Source organism: Cryptomeria japonica, chromosome 10 (assembly GCF_030272615.1).
Source record: "Cryptomeria japonica chromosome 10, Sugi_1.0, whole genome shotgun sequence".
Classification (NCBI taxonomy): Eukaryota; Viridiplantae; Streptophyta; class Pinopsida; order Cupressales; family Cupressaceae; genus Cryptomeria; species Cryptomeria japonica.
This window is the reverse complement of record NC_081414.1, coordinates 729,687,687-729,711,367: the sequence shown is the minus strand read 5'-3', so window position 1 is coordinate 729,711,367 and position 23,681 is coordinate 729,687,687. Positions and strand designations below refer to the sequence as shown.

At 32.9% G+C, this 23,681-nt stretch overlaps 1 non-coding gene and 1 pseudogene across 1 annotated transcript; one reads left to right on the top strand and one right to left on the bottom strand.

Moving 5' to 3' along the window:
* Nucleotides 1-4,887: 4,887 nt before the first annotated feature.
* LOC131045584 (U2 spliceosomal RNA) lies at nt 4,888-5,082 on the bottom strand. The gene has a single exon (XR_009105833.2). It is a non-coding gene; the product is annotated as a U2 spliceosomal RNA (small nuclear RNA).
* A 2,794-nt stretch (nt 5,083-7,876) lies between these two features.
* Nucleotides 7,877-7,995, top strand: LOC131045582 (5S ribosomal RNA; annotated as a pseudogene).
* Nucleotides 7,996-23,681: the final 15,686 nt, after the last annotated feature.

Genomic DNA, 23,681 nt, shown 5'->3' with positions numbered 1-23,681 from the left:
CCTTTTGCTACAAATTGCTTTTTCAACTTTGAAGATGGCATTAATGCAATATGGGAAATCACTTCCTTGGACTTAAATCAGAGATGCAGCTACCATTAGATATTTCTTCTGATTTAGCAATTAGAGTTCAAATTCCTGAATCTTCCTCTGGTTTAGAAGTACAGTTGTGCAGAAATGCTGCCCCAAATCGATAGCAGATTGTTTTGTTACACTTGCTTGTGTCACTCACAGGTTACAATCAAGAAACACACAGTTCAAATATTGGATTGCCCCTGCTATTCAAGCATTAACAAGAACCTTCAGAAGAATTTGGGATCTATACTTATGAAGACTGTCCTGAATCAGAAGGTTTGTGCTTCTGAGGCTTCAATGGGGTTGTTAGATCCAATTAAGACCATATTATTGGGGAATTGCTTGCAGCTGCATTCAAAAATCTTTATTTGTTAATGAAGTATAACAAAATAAATACTACAGGTAAACCCTCCTCCCCGCTCCCACCTGCGCGCTGAAATCTATGGCTGTATGGATGTATCTATGAATTTTTGCCTTAAAATACATTCGATATTTTAGGAAGTGTATCCCATGAAAGGGAAATTTTCAAGCAGACTGCAAAACATTCTGAAGTATTAGAATTGTCTATATTTTGACTTCAGATAGATGTTCTTTCTTTTACAGATGGCATGCCATAAATTCGATTGACAACATTGAGTCGTAAATTCCATTAAAAAATTTCTTGACTGATAATATTAGCCTTTAAATTTAGATAGATATTGAAGTTTATAGATTCCACAAAGCAAAAGAAATCTATGGATAATAGCTTGCTTCACTAATGGGTTGCTTGACTATGGGGGTTTGCATGATATCACAAATTCACATCTAATGAAAAAGATTTTTTTTATCAGACTAATTGACTATGCAAATGAATGATGTTATGCACAGAAAGAAGAAGTTTCTATTTCGATTGTGTGAATATGCCACATTATCATGCATCGATAAGTGTTACAGAACATTTCAGAGATAAGGAGTCAATCCATGCTCGGAACCTTTGGACAACTCATCCTAACGCATCTTGTGACTAGGATATGCGCTCAAAAGAGAAGAGAAGTCTCATATTGGATCCCATTACGTAGTCTTCGATTACCTATGTGTTGGCAAGTGGGTTGATTCTAACTCATTTAATCATTATTGATCCTTAGAATCTAGTGTGACTAGCTACATGAGTTATCCATATTTCAAAAGCATCTTAGTTAAAGCCTCGTTGCCAACAGACATTCATAGTCCCGATGAGGTTTTCACTATAATCTTATGAATATTGTTCCATTGTCAGTTAGGCGTCTATGACCCCAACATAGTTACTCGCATTTTTACAGAAGGTATCAATGGCATTACTCAATTAATCGTGTCTAAACTTATTCACTCATCTTTGGGTGAATAGAACTCAGTCCTTTATATTGTGGTTGTTTTGTATATGATAAGTATTCCTTACATTTTTTTGGATTAGTGTTTTGTGCTAAGCATAGGTTGTTTACATCATAGATGTTTCGGTTACCTTAAAAAATACTTTGAAAGTGAATCAATTAGAGGAAAGCATGTAAGTGAATCAATTAGAGAAATGCTTGTAAGTGAAATTTATGCCTCATTGTAGACCTGAAAATTCATTTCTCCTTTAGATATGGTGTCGCTTTCAAAATATGCCACATAGCTAGTCAATGTAAGTGACTGTGACAAATCGTGGTTATAACAATCTTGTATTTTCAATCTTCCAACTTCAATCACTACACTTTCCTAGAACAAATCTTCCATTTCTGGCGAGAGGTAGGGACTCCAGTTGCATCACAACTCTTGTTATGTGTATGTTTCTAGTTTAAAATTGTTTTTTACAATTTATGGGAGAGAATCTAATAATTGAGCACCCTAACTTTGCGCATCTCAAAATCTTATTTGGAAATTTCAAATCTCAAAATCTTAGTTGGAAATTTCAAATCACTACCAATTTTTTTACAGCAACTTACTTGACAAGTCCCCTTCTTATAACTAAGGTTATCATCAAAATGAAGTCACATCAACATGCTTTCTGCCAAGGTATCCCAAATAGCCCCCCAAAAAGGGCCACATCAACATGTTTTCTGCCCAGGTATCCAAAATAGCCCCCCAAAAAAGTGAGACCGATACTTCTGTGCTGACGTGGCATCACATGATTTGTTGTTTTTTACATCTAAGGGATACATTTAATTCAATTATGGGTAGCCATCATCAGCAATAACAACTCTTAAGTCACAACTATTGGTGCAATTTTGTAAAAAATACAGGGCATTAAATCAACAAATGCTATCACAACCATTAGAACACATTAGGAAATAAATAAGATGACGAATAGGAATAATTGCAACTCTGAAAATTAAGCACATAAAGAATAATTTAAGAATAAATTCAAAGAAGATAGTGAATCATAAATAAGATTACAAGAAAGAGAAAGATGACTTTTAAAAAGAGCACAAGGAACAAAGAATATAGTGAATCATAAATAATATTACAAGAAAGATAAAGATGGCTTTTAAAAAGAGTACAAGAAACAATATAAAGAAGAATACTTGTGATAGAAGCTAACATCTTTCATTTACTTAAAATTTGAAGGATTGTGTGCAAGGTAAAGTTGATGATTCCGCAAAATATATATAAGATTGAGACCTATAAATGTTCTTATATATTGACCCCCACGTCACCATTAGACAAACCAATCATTTTATTTTATTTTATTTTTTAAACAATCATACACTTACTTTCTTAGTTTCAATATTGATATTAATTTATGTTAAGAATGTTCAAATTCAAATTGAGTGAATGAATTTTATAATAATTCCACAATAGATAAAGATATGTCACCACAAACAAAATCTTTACTTGAAGTGTTTAATAGCTTTTTATAGACTTCTGTTCCACAACACTAATCTAAATTGATTAAATCCTTAATTACAAAACCTTAAAAAATTATATTAAATTTCATTTCAAACATATGCTAAATTAATAGTCAATACACCTTTCTATAAAAATAATATATTGATAGGCTTTCTTTTCGATGCTGTGAAAAAAAAAATTCTATGCTATGCCTCTCAGCTATGAAGATACTGTAACTAATTCAAATTAATATAAATCTCGACTCTGTCTTTACGGATCAAAAATATATATATATATATAATCCACCAAGAAAAATAAAACATCCATAATAGATACCTCAATATTCATTTATAACAGCCTTGTTCATCCCTTAATCTAGGTGATTCCCTTTAGCCAACCTTAAATTCATACATCATCAATCACATAAGAAATATGAAGGGTTGGTATGTTGAGGATCTGAATCATTTGCCTCTCAAATTTTCTTAGGTGTTGGAGGATTTAGTTAGGGAAGATTAGACTATGTAATTCTTTGTGGATCCTTCAAACCAGAAACCCAAATATAAACCTGTGCATAACCAGAACACAGAAAAATTACGTCGGGAAAATACAATCACGTCTCAAAAGACTGGATTACAGATTTTTAATTTGATGGCAGATTAAGTAAGAATTTCAGGGCAGAAATAATGAATACAATTTTGTCTTTGTATTGGTTTGTGGGGAGCTCCAAGCTTCTGCAGTAGTGCAATACAGTGTTCAAATTTCCTTCAGACAAAATCCAGTTGTTTGCCCTGCACCATTCAAAGAAGATAACATACTAGCACTATAAATTCTACAACCCTCTGCTGTCTCAAGAATGGTTTTGATCCTCTTACATGAAGCTCTACAGATTTTCCTTTTGCTACAAATTGCTTTTTCAACTTTGAAGATGGCATTCATGCAATATTGGAAATCACTTTCCTTTCTTGGACTTAAATGAGAGATGCAACTGCCATCAATTTTTTCCTCTGTTTAGCAATTGGGGTTATACACAGTTTCAAATGTTAGGGAAATTCTCCTCTTCAGTCATTAACGGGTACCTTCAGAAGAATATGGAATCAAAGCTTATAAAGACTGCTGAAACAGAAGATTGGTGCTTCTGAAGCTTTCATGGAGTTGTCAGATCTGATTAAGACCACATTATTAGGAAATGCTCAAGGCTGCATTCAAAATGTTACTTTGTCAAAGATGTACAAAATAGTAAACACTACAAATAAGCCCACTTCGCCACTCATATGGACATATTTATGCATTTTTGCCCTAAAAGTGTATCGCATGAAATGGAAAGGAGATTTTCAGGCAGACTCGGATATTCTGAAGTATTTTCCCTGAAAGTGTATCTTGTGAGTAGACCTCTTTTGGCTAGAGTATATTCAAAGTTGTTATTCAAATCTTAAGGCATGAAATGTTTAAAGAAACATCTACCTAAACTGAAAATACTTCAAAGTATTTGAGTCTTTCTGAAAATTTTCCTTTCATGGGCAAAAATGCTTAAATACATCCGTACAGACATGAAATTTAAATCCGGCGTGGGAGTGGGTAAGTGGGATTACCTGTAGTATTCTTCGTTGTACATATTTTAACAAATAGATATTTTGAATGCAGCCTCGAAGCATTTTCCTAATATTGTGTTCTTAATTAGATCTAACAACCCCATCAAACCCTCAGAAGCACAAATCTTCCATTTCAGCAGTCTCCACTTCATAATTTCTGTTTGAAGAAATTCATAATAATAATATAGAATCAGCCACAAAAGATAAGCACATGAATATAAATTTAAATAAATTATAAGGAGACTCACACCATTCATCTACTTAATTGATGATTCAATGCGAAACAGAAGCAAACAAAATCTTAAGGATTAATCTACATATTTTTCAATGAAATTGACATGAATTTCAATTGCAGATTAATTTAGCATTTGAAAACTCAATTGATTTGTGGATTGCTTTGGGTTTGGGGCGCGCCAGGCTTCTGCAGTAGTGCAATACATAAGCGACACTTGAAGGCCCTGATAGCAAGCTATCTTTTGGAGCTTCCCCCTAAAGAAATTAATTTAATATCGTGTGGTTCATTGAACCACATATCAGATATTAAACTGATAAGAACAGATACTACACTTGATCTTAGCCAAAAGGCCGAGAAAGGTATGAGATTTGATTACCATCTCTTCTCTATTTCTTTTCGTCCTCTCTTCCCCTTATCATACCTTGCTTACATGTGGGATTAATGTCTCTGAACAGACATGCTCCACATTTGTAATTATCATTTTACATCCTCTCTTCTTTCCACCTCCAAATCATTTCGCCCCATTCCATTTCAACGGTATTACCAAAATCAAGTTGTTTGTCCTGCACCATTCAAAGAGATAGCATACTGTCACTACAAATTCTGCAACTCTGTGCTTTCTGAAGAATGATTTTGACCCCTCTTACAGGAAGATTTAGACGTTTTCCTTTTGCTACAAATTGCTTTTTCAACTTTCAAGATGGCATTAATGCAATATTGGAAATCACTTCCTTGGACTTAAATCAGATATTTCCTCTGATTTAGCAATTAGGGTTCAAATTCCTAAATCTTCCTATTATTTAGAAGTACTGCCCCATATTGATAGCAGATTGTTTTGTTACACTTGCTTGTGTCAGTCACAAGTCACAATCAAGAAATACACAGTTCAAATGTTGGGGATTGCCCCTGCTATTAAAGCATTTACAAGTACCTTCAGAAGAATTTGGGATCTAAACTTATGAAGACTGTGCTGAAACAGAAGGTTTGTGCTTCTGAGGCTTCGATGGGTTGCTAGATCTAATTAAGACCATATTATTGGGAAATGCTTGAGGCTGCATTCAAGACCTTTATTTGTTAAACAAGTATAGAAAAAGAAACATTTTTGCCTATAAATAGATTTTTTTTATTAGGTAAGTAGGGGTTCAAAAGGGACTAGACTATTGTGTAAAGAGAAAGATTAAGCAATGAGACAAGTAAGATACTAGAAGATAATTACCAACTGAAAGTTAAGATGACTTGAAAAATTGTTCTAAAGATTTTTGCTTTATCATAGTATAAAGATCCTTCTCTCTTAAACTTTTTTTTCTTATAACAAGGAACATTCGTAAATCGCAAGTAAATTCCTCATGGAACTTTGAAGCATTAAATAGAGGTGTCCACCATTCTACCTTGGTGCGTCTAAGGCGTTATGTGCATACCACGGTGCAGTCGGGACGCTGTGCATTGGGGCAATACACTGAGGTGCACTCGGGGCACACCCGAGGCAGTGTGCACTTCGCCAGGGTGGGCGCAAACTGAGGTCAGGTCGGGTGCGCACCCAACGCCTGGGCTAGGTGCACGCACGTAGGCTGGGTCGAGTGCACACCCGACGCTCGGTCCAGGTGCGCGCACCTGGGCGGGGTCGAGTGCACATCCGACACCCAAGCCAGGTGCACACACCTTAGCAAAGTGTGCACCCGCGTGCGCGCACCTGGGCAACGTGCATCCTAGGCGAATCGGGTGCCCTTGGGCAGGGAGGGTGTGCACCATGGTCGGGGTGGGTGTGCACCTGGGCCATGTGCGCACCATGGGCGAGGTGCCCAAGGTGTGTGTTGGGTCTCAAATCAACAGATTGGATAGGTTCTAAGGAAATGCCAACTCCTATGATCAAACCCTCCAATTGACTTGGCCAACTTATAGAGTGAACCTATTTGGTTACTAACTCTCTCACTTTAGGCTCTGTAGGACCTAGGCGGGTATACCTACTCACTAGTTGGTCCTTCAACTAATGCTTTTTATAGCAGATTTAGTGTCTTAATCTGATATCTCCTAGTCTCAGAATGGCATAAGTTTCTCAAACAGATTGATTTCAGATGTGTGTATTGATCTATGTATCTTACAAAGGTATATATGTTACACTTTGGCTAAATTACCTTACTATACCTACTCTACTAATCCTAATGCTTAAAGGTAAAGGTAATTGGGAAGGTTAAAGAGTTTGTTTACAAATGATCAGTGCCTTTCCTCTTATTTGGGCTACAGAGTCTTATATTTCTTCAGGACTTATTGTGTAAACTTATGAGACAGTTTTTAAACCCACCCCCTCTCAACGAGTCTGTCAGTTATTGTTTCTTATGAGCTCTACTTCAATGTCTATATTGTAAACTACTTGAATGAATTTAACCCTAACTTTTAAGAGACCATCCAAGGAAGAAATACATGGAACGATTACAATTCACAAGTAAATCTTTTTTTATCCAAATCTACAATATGAAACACAAAATTTCACTGGAAGAACACAAATAACCTTATCTCCTTTAGATAATATCACAAGCAACTGCCTTCTAAAAATATGTTAACTCTCAACACATATGAGAAAGAAAATGCAACTGGTTATTTTTGATAAAAAGTTTAAAAGTACAAAATTGCCTCCACCTATTGTATCTCTATTTTTTCTGTTTTTCTTCTCTCTTTACATTTTACATCACACATATATATGTGTTTGAATGGTTTTCATACCCCTTTGGGTGAAAAGACACCCCCCTTTTAAATAAAAATAATTCCAAATCCCGAAGTTGCCTTAGTTTATGTAATTAATTGTCACTTTACAAGTTGTTTAGGCATATTAGAGGTATTTTAAGGCTATTTTATGGGTATATAATGGATAAATGGTCTTTAAATGATGTAAATACCCCCTTTGGTGCTTCACACTCCATTTTTTATGCCCATTATTGTGTTTATGTTATGGTTTCATATTGTGCAACAAATATAAAATATATTACTTGTACCTATTCAATATATATATATATATATATATAGAATTTTTCTTGCTCCTTGTCTTGGAATTTGGAATTCTAAAAATTGCAAATTTTAGGGTTCCAACAGTGTGCACATTGCCCGGGGTGGATACGCACGTGGGACATAGTTTGCTAAGTACACACTACAACAAGCTCATAATGAGTATGATCATACTAGCGTTAGTGCTCCAGATCCCATCAGAACTCCGTAGTTAAGCACGCTTGGGCCGAAGTAGTACAGGGATGGGTGACCTCCCAGGAAGTCTCGGTGTTGCACCCTTTTTTAGTTTTCTTCTGGCATCTCGATATTATTTACTTTAAGGTTTCGTCTGTTGGCATTCTCATTAGGGGCACCCTAAACGTGCACCGGGGCACGGGGCTCGAGGCATTAATGGGCTCCTCAATAGTAGTAGGCATTTATTCCTTTTTACTCCAAACATAATGGTATTCAACTATAAATGGCAACCATCCAATAATTGTGATGGTACATTCCTTATCATGTATATGAGCATCACTCCTAATTTTAATTGGCAACCACCTAAGAATTGTTATGGCATACTTTTCTTATCATAAAATTCTACAAAAAGATGATTAATTATCACAATCTACTATGTATACATAATATAGGTAGTACTTATGAATAGAATGGTTGTCCAAGCAAGCTTAATATTTAAAACTATTTTTTGTTGTTAACATATATCGTTTATTCTATCAATTACTATTTTTAACTACATAAGTAGGTGAAATTTAATTTTCCCAATATTGCTCATAATCAATTGTATTTTACAGTGTTTATATTTTATATATTTATAAGACATGTCATGTTTTTGTAGGCAAGATGTCCACCTAAGACGACACATGAAATAAAAAAGATGTTTAAACTTTTAGTCTCAACAATATAATGAAGACCCACTAACAAAAACTTACTATAAAAATAATATGACATATTTATATATAAATTGATACATAATGATGCAAAACTATTTTTTAATTTTTATGTAAAGGCAAATCTAGATGCAACTTTAGCTAGGGGAGGATAGGAGAGGGAAAATGTGGATAAAATTATTAAAATAAGAATGGATGGATAAGGATGAAGATGTTTTATGTATATCCTAAGAGGGTGAGTATGTATATTATAAGCTAAAACCAAACAAAAATCAAATTTTGGCAATGCAAGACCTTAGATAGCTATTGAAAAAATAAAAATAGTATATATACATCTACTCAATGACCAATTGTAGAGGATGTTATGGGGATCATTAAATTTTTTACAACAAGTTGAATGAAACTTCAATCTATGTAGAAGTAGTCTAATTATTTAGATGCTTCTACTCTTTTAGAGACAAAAAAAACATTCTCAAGCTAAAAGTTTGCTACTCTATATTAAAACTAGTATAGATATCTTAAATGTATATATCTAAGAACATTACGAAATGGAAAAATTATTTTATTTACTACATATAAATTTTAATTTACTTAAAATTTATTTGATTTTACTTTAAATCTATTTTGTCTACTATATACCATATGCTAAGACATAAATTTTAATTTACCTAAGACTTGTTTGATTTTACTTCAAAAATATTTATTAAGTACACTATTTTATTTTTATTTAGATAGAAAATTTAAACCCATATTAATAAAGGCAAGATAGATAGTTAGCCAATAGATTTATATAGGAAAGGTAGTTGCCTCAACTCATTTCTCAAATCTATTTTGATAAAAGCGAGAGAGATAGAAATCTATTTTAGTCGCATCTCTATGAGGAAGGAAATTAAGCAACACAACTTCAAAAACAATCACATTGATTCAGTTGGCACTCTTACTTATCTTTTATGACACCCATATACTAATTGATTCAATGCAACAATTGGTTATGTTTTTTTAATTAAAAAAGAAGTGTTTACTAGGGCGATGAACCTTTACATAGCCAAAAGGCTATAAAAAAATTAAACAAAAGCCCAAAGGCGGCAAACAGACCAAGCAAGGGTACAAACCCCAAACAAACAAAGTCAGACAAACCAAACAACTGTCAAACCTACAACAACCCAACCCATCTCAAGAGTGGGGAGAAACACCCAAAACTTGACAAAGGGGGGGTTGGGAAAGAGGGGCAAATTTTCCCTTTCGCCTGCGACAAACAACAGTCCAGGCAACACTGCCATTAGGAACATTCAAAGAAAAATTAGGTGAGGAGGGCTCCGCAGAATTACTGCCAGACTGTTGTTGCAAAACAATAGCAGACTGTTGTTGTAGAATAGCAACAAGAGCATAATCACCAGGAGAAGAGCAAAGTTGTTGAGCAGGAGCAACATATGTAGGAGCCAAAGGGGCAGAAGAGTCCACTGTAGCAGTAACATCAACAAAGGCTTCATCAACAGTAAGAGGCACCTCATCTCAGGAGGAGCATCATCCTCCAAAGAGGAGTCAATAGAAGAAGACTCAGAAGCATTAATCGTCAAGTGATCTTCAGTAGCATCCTTCCACCAAGTAGCAACACCTTTGTGGTGGGAGAGAGAACAGTCTGAAGATAAGTGACCCATTGAGAAGCATCTTTGGCAGCAAAAAGGGAGGCCCTCATAATCCAACGATTGAGTCCATGGCCTATCTCCAACCATTAGAACCACATCCCTAGGGAGGGGCAAAGATATGTCAATATCAATTAACACACAGGCAAAGGTTGGGTGACACATGGAAGTCGTGGCATGATCATCAACCTTCAAGAAGCTGCCAATGGAGTTACCAATGGCCTCAAAATAACAATTGGTTATGTTATATCCACTTTATTTTTTAAATATTAACTCTATAAATTTTCCTCTTTGTAGACAAATGAAGATTATAGCCTCATTGTAGACCAAGATATTTCAAATTAGATATCGTTTAAAATCCACTAGTTTCTATCCAATCAACTATGGATACTCATCCCCTTTAATTTATATTTAATCTTGGGACAACAGATATGAAATTACTCATAGATCTAAAAGAATGTCTTCAGTGTTTTTTAGATGAATACCATTAATTTATAAAATTAAGTAATAATTAGTGAATGTCAAATTATATGAAATTGATGTGTTTTATGTATTCAACCTTTTGTGTGTGTGTGTGTGTGTGCGCGCGCGCGCATATACATATTTGTATATATATGTATATACATATGCATATATGTATATGTATATGTATGTATACATGTAGATATATATGTATATATATGTATATACATATGTGTATATATATGTATATGTGTGTGTGTGTGTGTGTGTGTGTGTGTGTGTGTGTATGTATGTATATGTATATGTATATGTATATATATACATGTATATGCACATATATGTATATGTATATGTATACATATACATGTATATATATGTATATGTATATGTATACATATACATATACATATATGTGCATATACATGTATATATATACATATACATATACATATATGTGCATATACATGTACATGTACATGTACATGTATGTGTGTGTGTGTGTGTATGTATATATATAAACCAAAGTTTTTCTATCAAATTCTTATGTGGTATTGAAATTGATTTGTCCATCATAATTGGAATTTTGAATCATTGTTCCTTGAAGATTTTGAGCTACTACAATAAGATTGACTCAATTTAAAATATAAAAATTATGGGATTACTATTCTATTGTACTTACTATTAAATAGACCATATTCAAAATGGAAATTATTAAATTAAAATTGACTAATTTGATTTATAAATAGGAAATACAATAGAAATAGGAATGTTATAACCTAAAATATCAAAAATTAAAAATAAAAGTTGTCCACCTACAAAATAGTAAATTCAAAGTTATAAATGGATTCGTGAGATAAAAAGAAACTTATTCCTAGTGAATTCAATAGCTCTATCAAATACATTGTATGGGAACTAGGTGTTGTTGTGTTGACTAACATTGTTGTTGTGTTACTAATCACATAATTTTTTTCTATTTTAGAACATTAATGTAGTTAAGCATTATTTGTCAAGTAGACATTTAGGAGAGGATGACAAGGGATAGCCAATGCACCTACTCTCATAAATCATGTATAAAATAAGACTAACATAGTGTTGTCATTACAAATTATAATTTGGTTATTTTCTACCTTCTTTATGTTTCTATTATTATTTTCATTTTCTCAATCTATAACATAACTCAAACCTCCCACACATATAACCTATCTTAATCTCTTTGATTGATTTTTCCATTGAGATATTTATGCATCGTCCCCATTTTTTTAATATTAAAGGATTCTCACTTCATGTCATTTTTTAGTGATATTGGAGTGGTATTTAGAAAATCTATGCTTGTATTCTCGTTCACAAGAGATATAAATATAAGAAGTTGGAGCTTGAAAATTATGACCCTTTGTCATACCCTCCTTCATGTCTGCTAGTAGGAAACAAAATATTTTCTAATTCCAACATAACAAATATTCCAAAAGATTTGATAGAGGATGATTTGTATAATAATGGGAATAATTGTAGGAGCATCAAGCACATAATATAGAAGGAATCCCATATAGGGTTTTGCAAATATTTGTAGACAACCTCAAAACCCTCCCAGTTCACAACAACCATTTGGTGGTCGCAAACCATGCAAGGTACAAGTCAACCTAGATAACCCTATATTTGAAGGTAAGATCAATGTAGATGCCCTAAATAATTGGATTATCTAAATATGTGCATGTTAATGGGATTTGGGTAAGCTTCATCTACATAAAGGCCTTGTAGGAAGAGTTTTCCTATAGAATATAGTGTGGCCAAGTACAATTAGCTTCAAGTATTGTAGTATAGCATGTACACATTGGTTGACATGTGGCAATGATGTGGTTGTATGTTGAAATTTAGTGTACTTGTTAGTTACATGTTGTATAGTTATCATAATAATTGCAAGTCACTTGGAGGATATAAAAGGAAATATTTTCTAGAAGCATGACAGTAATACAAAAGTACTTGTAGCAAAGTTGGAGTCCATGCAACACAACCTAAAAGTGGGATAATATTCTAGGCAAAAGTTATTGGAAATAGTCAAAAGTGATAGTTATTTCTTTACATGTATTACTGCAAGCATGCACTTAATAATAATGGCTACAAAGGAAAATATAAACTCATCAACAGTTGTAAGTATGTAGTTCTATTGATTCCTAGTGTATGGTAGTGGCTTTGTATATAGGGTGATTATCCATGTGGAGACACAACGTTTGTTGATATGTGTAGTATGTTGATGTCATACTATGGTCAAAATAGAGTTGCATGACTCCTAATATTTTATGCATTGGGTTGACAGTTAGATGGTTGGGTGTCTCATGTGCACATCAATATGTAACATTTTATGTGAAATTTCTAAGTTGAATGGTTGTACATACTATATAAGTTAGCATTAAAGTGAACATCTATAGTGTGATACATTAGAGAGTTTATGTAAAAGAAGGATGTGACCATATATTTAGACTTTGTAAAAACACCTTGTATTGAATCTTTGGTTCTAAATAATATACTTTTGAACATCTTTTGGTGGTGAGTTTTATCCTGCAAGGGTCTCCCACGTAAATATTGATGTGTTGTATAGTATTTTGTATGTATATTGTTTCATTTACTTTTGTGAATGTTATTAGATAGGTTTTGTCAATACTGTTGACTATTTTTTTCTGGATATAATCTTAAGTTTCTTTAATCTTAGTCTATGGGTCATACATGTAATAAAAGATGTAATTCCCCAACATTTTGTATCAACTATTATGTAGTTGCTTGTGAAGCTACTACATTTTTTATTGCAGTTCTTAGTATATGCAATGGTAAACCCTACAAAAATTGGTTTGTTACAAATAGCATACAACTAATCACAAAGACCGACATTGAAATATTTTTTTGAAAAGAAAAAATAATATTAATTTATGGCTAGAACATCAAGTTTTGAGATCAAACATTTCAACAATCAAAACTTCAAACAATAGAAGTTGAATATGGAATATCTTATAGTAAAAAGAGTTCCATGCGATGTAGCATCTTCTTTGATTAAACTCTTGGGTATGGTTGATGATGAGTGGATAAATTTAGATAAGAAAGCTAGAAGTACTATTTAGTAATGTATGTGATATTTGTTATGAATGTGCCTAACGAAGATACTACAAATTCATTTTGGAAGAAGATGAATATATTATATCAATCTAAGAGTCTAGTTACTAAATCTACATTGAAAGAGAAGCTATCAATTATTTGAAGATGAAAGTGGAAGACTTAAAAATTGATCACTTACATAAATTTTTAATATGAAATCTTAGTCAATTTGCATCAATAAGGGTCAAGATAGATGAAAAGGATAAGTGCATTGTATTAATTTTTTCTCTACTTAATCCATGGGAAAACTCAATAATGTCTTATCAACACTAATATTAGAAAATATCATATGCATTTTGTTAAGTGAGAAATTTAGAAAGAAGTCCATGGATGATACTTCCTTTGATGCCCTAGTTGTGAGAGGCAAGTTTAAGAAGATGCAGGGAAAGAAGAATAATAGAGATAAGAAATATAAGGGTAATGATAGGTCTAGATCTGTAGGTAAATCTAAAGCAAAATGTGAGAATTGTGGTTGAGGCTTACCATGTTGTAATCCCATTGTGATAAAGAATAAGAATGTAATTTTGATTGTTGATTATGTATAATGAATTAAGTTTAATGTCATAAGATTATGTGATTTTTTAGTATTAGTGTGGATTGGTTGTGTGCCTATGTTTAGATTTTATAGTTTCTTATGAAAACATATGTCTATGATTGCATTAAATGTGGAATACTTTCTTTCAAATATTGGAATTAGTAAACATTAATTTCTCTTCTAAAGAGTGATAGTTTAGAATTGTGATCAAGGATTAATCATTTATATGACTTTATTCCCCTTAATTATTTGTTGAGTTCAAAAGTTATCCCTAACAAAATTAACTTCTTTTAAGTTTGAGTATTATTTAGTCTTATATACATTATGGCTAGGGATTGAAGGCACAAATTGTTGACTCATTATTAATGAATTTCATTTCAACAACATACTCGAACTTGATATCTTCCTAGGTCAAAACATATATACATATGTATTTCCTTCCTTTGGCTACCTTTTTATGGCATGGTTTGAAAAGATTTTTTTGTGTGTATTCTAATAATTGAGTGGTTAGTAATTTGTTGGTATTGATCTTAGGACTTACCTATAGTGTGATTGGGTGGATTTTTTATGTAACTCTTTTATTCAAGCATGGTGCACTGATGTTCAACTAAAATTGGGGACTTGGGTATTAGGTGTAAGATGATTAATTGAAGGATATAGGTTTTGTTTTATTGCTTTGATGATATTTATTTGGGCTTGGTTAAGTTTGTTTTATGAGCATCAATACTTGGAGAATCTATCTCTAGAAGGTCCATAACTTGCATACATCAAAATTGTGTTCCTAAACTCACAGTGTAGTTCCTTCTACAAAAATGAGTGATTGTATGCTAAAATTGTTATTATTATGTTTCTTTACCTCTATTATGTTGTCTTTTTCTCCTATGCTAATGAAAGATGGTTGAGAATGAGGTTTTTAATATTTGAAAGTGTTGTACGATTTTGTGGCATGTAAGATTTATAGTATTTCAACATAAATTTGTAGCTAGTTCTAATGAATTTAATGGCACAATTCATTCTATCAATTGGTTAGAGGTATCTATCTCTCTTATGCTACTTAATTGATATAGAAACCATGTGGTTCATGCCTAGGAGTATTTGGAGGTATTCATGGGGTTTCTTTCCTAGGTTTGGATTATTCTATAGATTGTCATGTTACCGAACTTGTGCCTTCTTCTAGTATGTAAGTGGTAGTTGTGAAAGTGGAAGGTTAGAAGCTAGCATGCCATCAAAATTTAGCAGATGGTATATTTGTAAAAGTGTTACTTATCATCCTCTAAAAATATTTTGATATTGTTTCTTTATTTATTTTGAAGGTTTATTGTTTTCTACCCTAGTTCTTAAGTGTTTTCGTGACTATCTTTTTTCATGTCTATTGGTGGTTTGAATCATTATTTAGTACTCTTTTTTATACATCTTTCCTTGGATGAGAGCTCTATATATATCCATTGTATTATAAATATATATTTTACATTGTATTATATAGACATCATATTATATTATTATATTAAAGCATATAAAAATATTTCCTTGAATGTGGCCACCAAGATTATATTTTTGAACATGAAAATGAGAAGTGTCATAAATGAGCAACATTAGCCTTATATAGGTGACTAGGAGTTTCCATGTGACAACATACCCTTGTACAAACACACATGCACTGTGTGTTTAAATGTGTGTTTGAGGAACCCTTGTGCTTGGGTGCATAATTTAATCCATGTTTTTTTGTGGCTCAAGAGGAACATATTTTTATGCTTTGACCCCATTATAACTTTCATGAAAATTTTCCTTAAACTTCAAATTTAGATCCAGTTAAATGCAAAAAAAAAATCAAGCTTGCCTATGCTCAAATTAGAGCCTGGGAAGAGGGTATGGATTCCCATCAAAGCATACTTGAAAATGGATTTTTACTAGATCTTTTAACTATAAAGGCCACTTTTCATATATAAACTCTTTCTTGAGTGATATAAAATTATGGTTAATATCATTTTTTTTTAAAGGGAGTAAAATTTTATTAATTACAAAAAGCAGATACAAAGCAACAAGGCAAGAAACCTCAGCAACAACAAACCATTAAATTATCTTATCTTTATTTAATATTTGATCTAACACACTAGAAAGATCCCAAGGCAAAGGATTCCTGTCAACAATATGCCATCCTTCCAAGTGAGCAGACACCCACTAAGCCAAAAAATTCGCTACACCATTCCATTCCTCAAGAATATGGGAAAAAGAGAGAGAATAAAAAAGTCCACTCAAACTGAGAATCTGTCGAAGAACCTGAGCTAGCCAACAATTAACCCCATCCAGCCGCCTCTCCTTCAACATAGAAACCAGCACATGTGAATCAGATTCACAAATAATTCTTTATCAAAACAAAGCATAAACTCATTGTACGGCATACCAAATAGAAAATACTTACATCAATAATTAACAGTTCAATGCATATTTATCATTCCCTACTCAAATGTATTATAGTATACCAAATTAAAAATATTCCATATACATAGGTTAAACCATTCATATTATATTTTTGACCTATGCACCGATGCCCTTTATTTCAAAATGAGGCACATCAAGTTGCTCCTAATTAGTCTTCATATTCCTCTTTGAGTTAGTCCATGACCCCACAAAGCATTGAAGTCTAATGATGACATGATCAATTATAATAGGTCACAACCCATTGGCCATACCATTAGTGACCACCTTTGGCTTGCTTTCAATGTTCGAAGACTAATGATCTTGAACTTGATAACTCCTAATTTTCTTATCTATATGCTACTTAGTAAACATATGACAAGTTGGCTATTCAACATGTAGTCTTAATTTTATTTAGAGATTGGATGTCTAAAGTTAATACCTTATGGCTATATTTTGCCCATTCAGTCATAAACCATTCAATTTCACCTGCCTTTGCCAAGTCTTCTTATCCAACCATCAATTAATTAAATTGGTCACATGTAATTAATTTATACCTTCATTGTATTTATAGATGGGAGATTTTTTTTATGTATTGACAATTATAATGCTTATTACTTGAAAATGGTTCATCAAAGTTAACTAGGCCCTCAAATTCATTACAAATCTATAAGAGGACATGCTAGCACACAAGGGATGGAGGGAAAGCACACATTTTCTCATTTGGTGAACTCCTACAAAGATCAATGTGCATGAGAACTATGTTGCCAATAACATTGCAAAATAAAAAGTGCATGCCCTTTGTTTAGACATTTAATATGGGCTTACAAAAAAATTTGGTTAAAAATTGTACACTCATCTAATGGAATGAGATAAAATGGTGAGAGATATAGGATGAAGGATTAAAAAAATAGGGTAAGCCTTGTGGGTTTTAATAATTTCAATTGAGCTAGCAATTGACATATGGACTCAAATTATGTTAAACGTTTTATTTCTCTTAATTAATTTGACTAAATTGGTTTATCATATAATTGTGTATCTTGTCAAATTTTATGGCATGTAGGACATGCACTTTTTCAAAAAATATTTATATTTAGTTTTAAAGAATTCAATTGTGAATCACTCTTAATGGATGGTTAGAGCTCTCTATCTCGTTGATTCTACCTATTTGATGTGGAAAGTATGGAAACTATATGATTCACACCTAGGAATATAGGGAGGCATTTTGTGAGGTCTGTTCTCTAGTTTGGGTTCTTCTATAGATGGGGAGGTTATCCAACTTATGTTTTTTTATAGCATTGAGATTTTATGGATGTTCGTAATAGTGATGTTGATTATACTCTATGAGAATTTTCATAGTGTTCAATTATTTTTTAGGTTTTCTTATTGTAGTGTTGTAAATTGTACACCTTTAATTAGGGTGTCCAATTCCATGCTTAATTAGCACTCATTTTAGTGTGTCTCATTATATTATGCATTACAGGACTTCCATATGTGTTTTAATAAATTCATTAAAATATGAGTCCTATATTAATTCAAATAAAAGGGGTACTAATGTTTGTGTTGGGTGATGGAATATTGGGTAGGATTAATGACTAAGGCAAGGCTTCACTTATGTTGTAAGACCCGTAATTTTTGGATACTTGTAATATTGAAGATATTAGAGATAGGGTTATATTGAGAAGATACCAAGATGCATGTGTTTATGGGTCATTTGGGGAAATTCTACAGTAGTGGGCAATAGGTGAATTAAGTTACTTTAACGCCATTTTATCCTTATTTTGCATAATGATAGTATAATCTATATAAATTTACAATGGTATTTGGATATTGGGGTAAAGACTTTATATGACTACAAGATATCTACTGACTCCCAAGGTAGAAGAACCTCTCAATTAAATATATTATGTGAATTTTGGATGGAAGGCTTCTTAGGGGTTGTGGGGACTATGTTAGTTTTAGGTTAATTAATAAGTTTAGCCCTTAGGTTGATAAAACCAACCTTGGGACATTCAAATTGGTTTATGAATAATAATAAAAGGACTTGAGTCAAAAACCTCAGTATCTTTAAAGTGAAGTGTTGTAGTATGGGATGGTAAAGTAGGGACTAAGTTATAATGTTTCAACTAGTGTCAATGTTATTGATTAATGAAATCTTGTTTATGAGAAAACTAGTACGAAGATCCTTTAAAGAGACCATGTCAAGAGAAATATGTGTGGCTTTGACCCATTTGGAATTGGGAACATAGGTGGTGCTTGGGTGAAGAATGCCCATGTGACCTCAAGTCTGTAGGGGAAGGGACTAGGGGAGATAACTCCAAGGTATAGGGTTGTTCATAACTTGTTGACCTTTCCACTTTAGTAGGCTTCAAATGAGGCCCAAAAGGCACTAGAAGATTATGGAAGAGTTAAGAATGCCTTATAACTTGTATTTAATATATATTATTTTTTTAAATGATGAGTTGATAAAGTGAAAGGGTAGACCACCTTATACTCAGTTTGTTTATGTATTGAGTAGAGACCATATTGAGTTGGATCCAAGTGAAATTAAATCCTAGACCTATAAGAGTTTATGTAAATACTCTTAGACGTGTCTCAATTATAATCTGCTTGTTCTGAATTAGGAACCTCTCGTCCAGTTATAATTGTAAGCCATGTACAAGTGCTGACTTTTAAGAGAACAAATGGAGATATGTTCTTACGAGAGCATAGACAGAGGATTGTATTCCTCTAGCACGTAGACTAGTCATCTCTGTCTGAGGTGATCAACGAATAATAAATCTTATAGCTTGCATAAGATAAGCTTATCTGCTCGAGATTGATAATAGTCAAGGAGTGCACTATGTCGGTACACTATCAGTCATACCACCTAGTTAGTGGATGGTTAAAACGCTAGTTGCATGCAGGCGAAGGATACCTCACATTGATCTAGGATATTGGGCAAATTTTTCCAGTAGCATGTAGGCCTCAAGGCTAGTTGCATGTTCATGATGGATGTCGATGGACTATAGGGAAAAGAGTTTCTAATGAAGAATAAGTAGGTAATAATTGGACCAATCACATTGTATAATTAGCATGTCTTGATGTGAAAATGGTATACTTGACCTTGTTAGGATGAGGACAAACACTTGATGTAGCATGGGATGCATTGAATCATGTTCCCACTTGCTCATTGGTGCAGAAGACCAAGGAAAAGGATGAGACCCACAATATAGTGCATAATGGATGCATTATGAGCAAGTGATAGTTATCCATTGTGGATGTTCCAATTTCTCACTATGTAAATGCTAATCACTAAATCTATGTGATGCATATTGGAGCTAGTCATTGTATACATGTGATGTATGTTGGAGCTAGTCACGGTGTATTTATAACATGAATGAGCTAGTCGTCTTGTGTATATGTGATGTGTGCTTGAGTCACTCTCTATAGAATTCGGTATTATTTGGAAGGATATGTCCCCCTATGTAATTGTGTATGTATGTACACAATTTGAAGACAATTAGAAATTGCTTTATTATTGTTGGGCTAATTTTAATAAATAGACCTAGATCAAAGAGAGATCAAAGAACTCTTAAAAGAGGAGAGGGTGAAATTCCTCTAGACTTCAAGAGCAAACTATCCCTCGAAGGAATATGCAAGCAGGGTCATCTAGAATGAACCCTCGAGATGTAGATCTAGGTCTAATGGAGATTTTGATCTCAAGATCTTACCACCTTTGAGTACAACCATAGGTGGTGGTGTAGAGTTGTCTCATCTATGGTGAATGAAGAAATTATGAAGTCTACACTTCTAAGTTAGAACAAGAAGATTGGTCGATTAAGTTGGTACTTATGAAATAAAGAAAAGAAAAAATTAGTAGCAACTAATGGCAGTTGTTACGTTTTTGTTGATGGTCTGTGAGAAACCATTGGCGGTTTCGTAAGTCTTCTTGCCATGTCTATTAAGGACATGGTATGAAGAATGTCATATTTTTTATGGCATTATGTTACTATAATTCTTCTAGTGTTTAGAGTGTCGATCTTAGGTGAAGTTTTAAGCTTGAAAATACATTATAACTATTGTTGTTATTAACAATATATTAGTTTGATTCTTTCAAAAAAAGAAATTACTGATTCATATTAGCCTTATTTCTTTTCCAAATATTATATTTTAATTTTATAAACTAATAATTAATTTAATAAAAAGTGAATCAACATAGAAAGTTCAACTTTCCTAACTAAAGTGAAGACTGAGTAAAAAGATGGCCACTTGTTGCTACTCTCCACCGAATGCACAAAATGGAGCGCCCAAGTGGGGCTTTGATAATTAATTGTAACTTACAAAAAATATTGAATATATATACAATTACAATGCACATATTGCATAAGTTCTTCCTCTCTCACAGAATATGTAAGTTCATTATTTTCTTTCTGATAATAGATCACTGGGTGTGATCTGAAATGTCGTTACATACACTTCCTAATGACAATTTATTGAATGTGATAAATTCATTATACTTTTTTTGATGATGGATCGTTGAATATGATCCAAAAGTCTTTACATCTTCTTCCTAATAATGGATCACTGAATGATTTGACTTAATCAACATACTCTAAACTTCAACATACATCTAAAATCATATTTGCTCCTCTACAAAAACCCACCTATTAATCTGAGTTTAGATGAATTACCTAAACTTACAGTGTATCGTTTAAACCCAATCCAGTGAATGTAAGATCATTTAGAAGACATGCATAATTGATTTTAGAACGATCTTTTCAATACATAAACTGCAAAAAAAATAAATGCCAGATAATAAATAAAGTAATGTAAAAGGATACCTTGCGCTTCAATGTGAGAAGAAGCTGGCCTGCATCGTCCATGAGAAGAAGCTGGACTCTGAAAACCAGATGTCCCAACGAGTCAAACACAGTGAATCCTTTGCCATTTAGCAAGAGAGATTTCTTCCAAACCGTGAAGACAGTAGATGAGGTTGAACAAAATTTATGATCAATACAAACATGGGGAGAAAAGGGAGAGTCGGGATGAACTTGACTCATTTTTTTGAGATCACAGCTTCTACTCCTTACAATAGAAAGTTGAAAAAAGAAAACTTTCGACAATCAGAACTGTATGCACAATAATTTTGTTAAAACTAAAGCCGATTGGCAGTTTGGGCTTATTGATCATCATTAAAATCATAGATTCAATGTTGTGGATTAAGTATTGGGAACTGAAAATGCTAGTGCAACTTGAAGCTCACATATGGCTGTCATACCTTATCTAAAGTGGGTCAACGTCAAAGCAAACTTCTGGCACAATTAATTTACGTACAGAGAATGAGACCCGTATAGAATTATACCCATAGAGGGAGGACAAGAAAGTTCTCCTGTACAATTTTACTTCCTGTTGGTAAGTACAATGCATTTGGGCTTGCTTTGAAGATACAACTGTAAAATAAATGTGTGCATATGCATTGAACTGTTCAAGTGATCAACTCAGAAAGTGCAATTTTAATTTTAATTATACAAGTGGTTTTATTTCATTTTTTGCATGGGTCAACTTTTTAAGCATGTTTGTTGCAATGGTTGCCTAACATCACCATGTGTTAGGTTAAAGAAGTGAAGGTTTGAGTGGGTCTGTGTTAAATCTGAATGATTGGGTGCCCAAAACGTATTTAAATTCTTTTTTAAGGATGTTTTAAACCTTTACATATTATTTTTTTAGTTTTGGAGTGTAAAAATAAGGCACTTGCTTTGTAAAATAGGGCTAATTGGGGCTCTTGAGCAGCGGTAGAAGTCAATTTTTGATGCATACTTTCCAAAAAACCTTAGGCTCATTTTTTGATATGTTTTAAATATCCAAAAATAATTTCGTAGTCCTAATATACGTTCTATATAAAAAGATATTAATGATTGTTCTAAAAGGGAGGGCTACTAGGAATTTGGGGTGGTTGTGAAGCATGTCATCATCCCACATGTCAAATAACATATAAAATGAATGGGAAAGGTCTTTATCAATGTCCTAAGTTGTTTTAAATGTATTCCCTTGATAATTGAAGTGTTTTTTTTGTTCTCACTAAGTTAGTTCAGTTTTGAGTAGGTCTAGGGAACCTAGTGTGTTAGGTAAGTTGGGAGAAAGAACCCCTTAAATGTCTATCTATCTTGGTGATTTGAAAACCTATTTTTGAATCATCTTAATTATCCATCCAAATCATCATAAGTTAACCTATAACATTAACTTTAGTCCCATAGTAACTATTGTGTAATTCTCACTTGATTTAAATTCAAAGAATATATTTCCTTATATTTATGAAGTTTATTTTCTTTGTATACACAACTAGATCCAAGTTAAACCAAAAAAATGTTTAGTTATGTATTATACTATCACCATTCAAGTATATTATGTCATTGGGTTTGACATGATAAATGTACCATATCATAATCAATAGGTCACATAACATGGTACAATGATATATGTTGAGTCAAGTGCATGCTCTTGCTTTGTCAAATTTATCGACTATTGATAGTTGTCAACCATAATCACTAGTAGACATCTTTCTATCAAAATTTATTACAGTATTTGACTCTAAAAACCATTAGATATCCACTACCAAACTATGGATTCCCTTTGATATTTAAGATCTTTGCTAATAAATTTCATCATTATCAAATAATGAAGTTAAGAATAGTGGTTGCTAAAGTGATGGTGTTGATAAATTATATTGCTAATAAAGATAGGGCTGATGAAGATGGAGCTAGTGAATTACATCATTGTCAACTAATGAAGTTTATGCAAGTGGTTGCTAAAGTAATGGCGTTGATAAATTATATGCCAAATAGTAATTTCTCACAAATTTTGGCTCAATATTTTTTTCAAACATAATTTAGTCAAAGTTTTAGT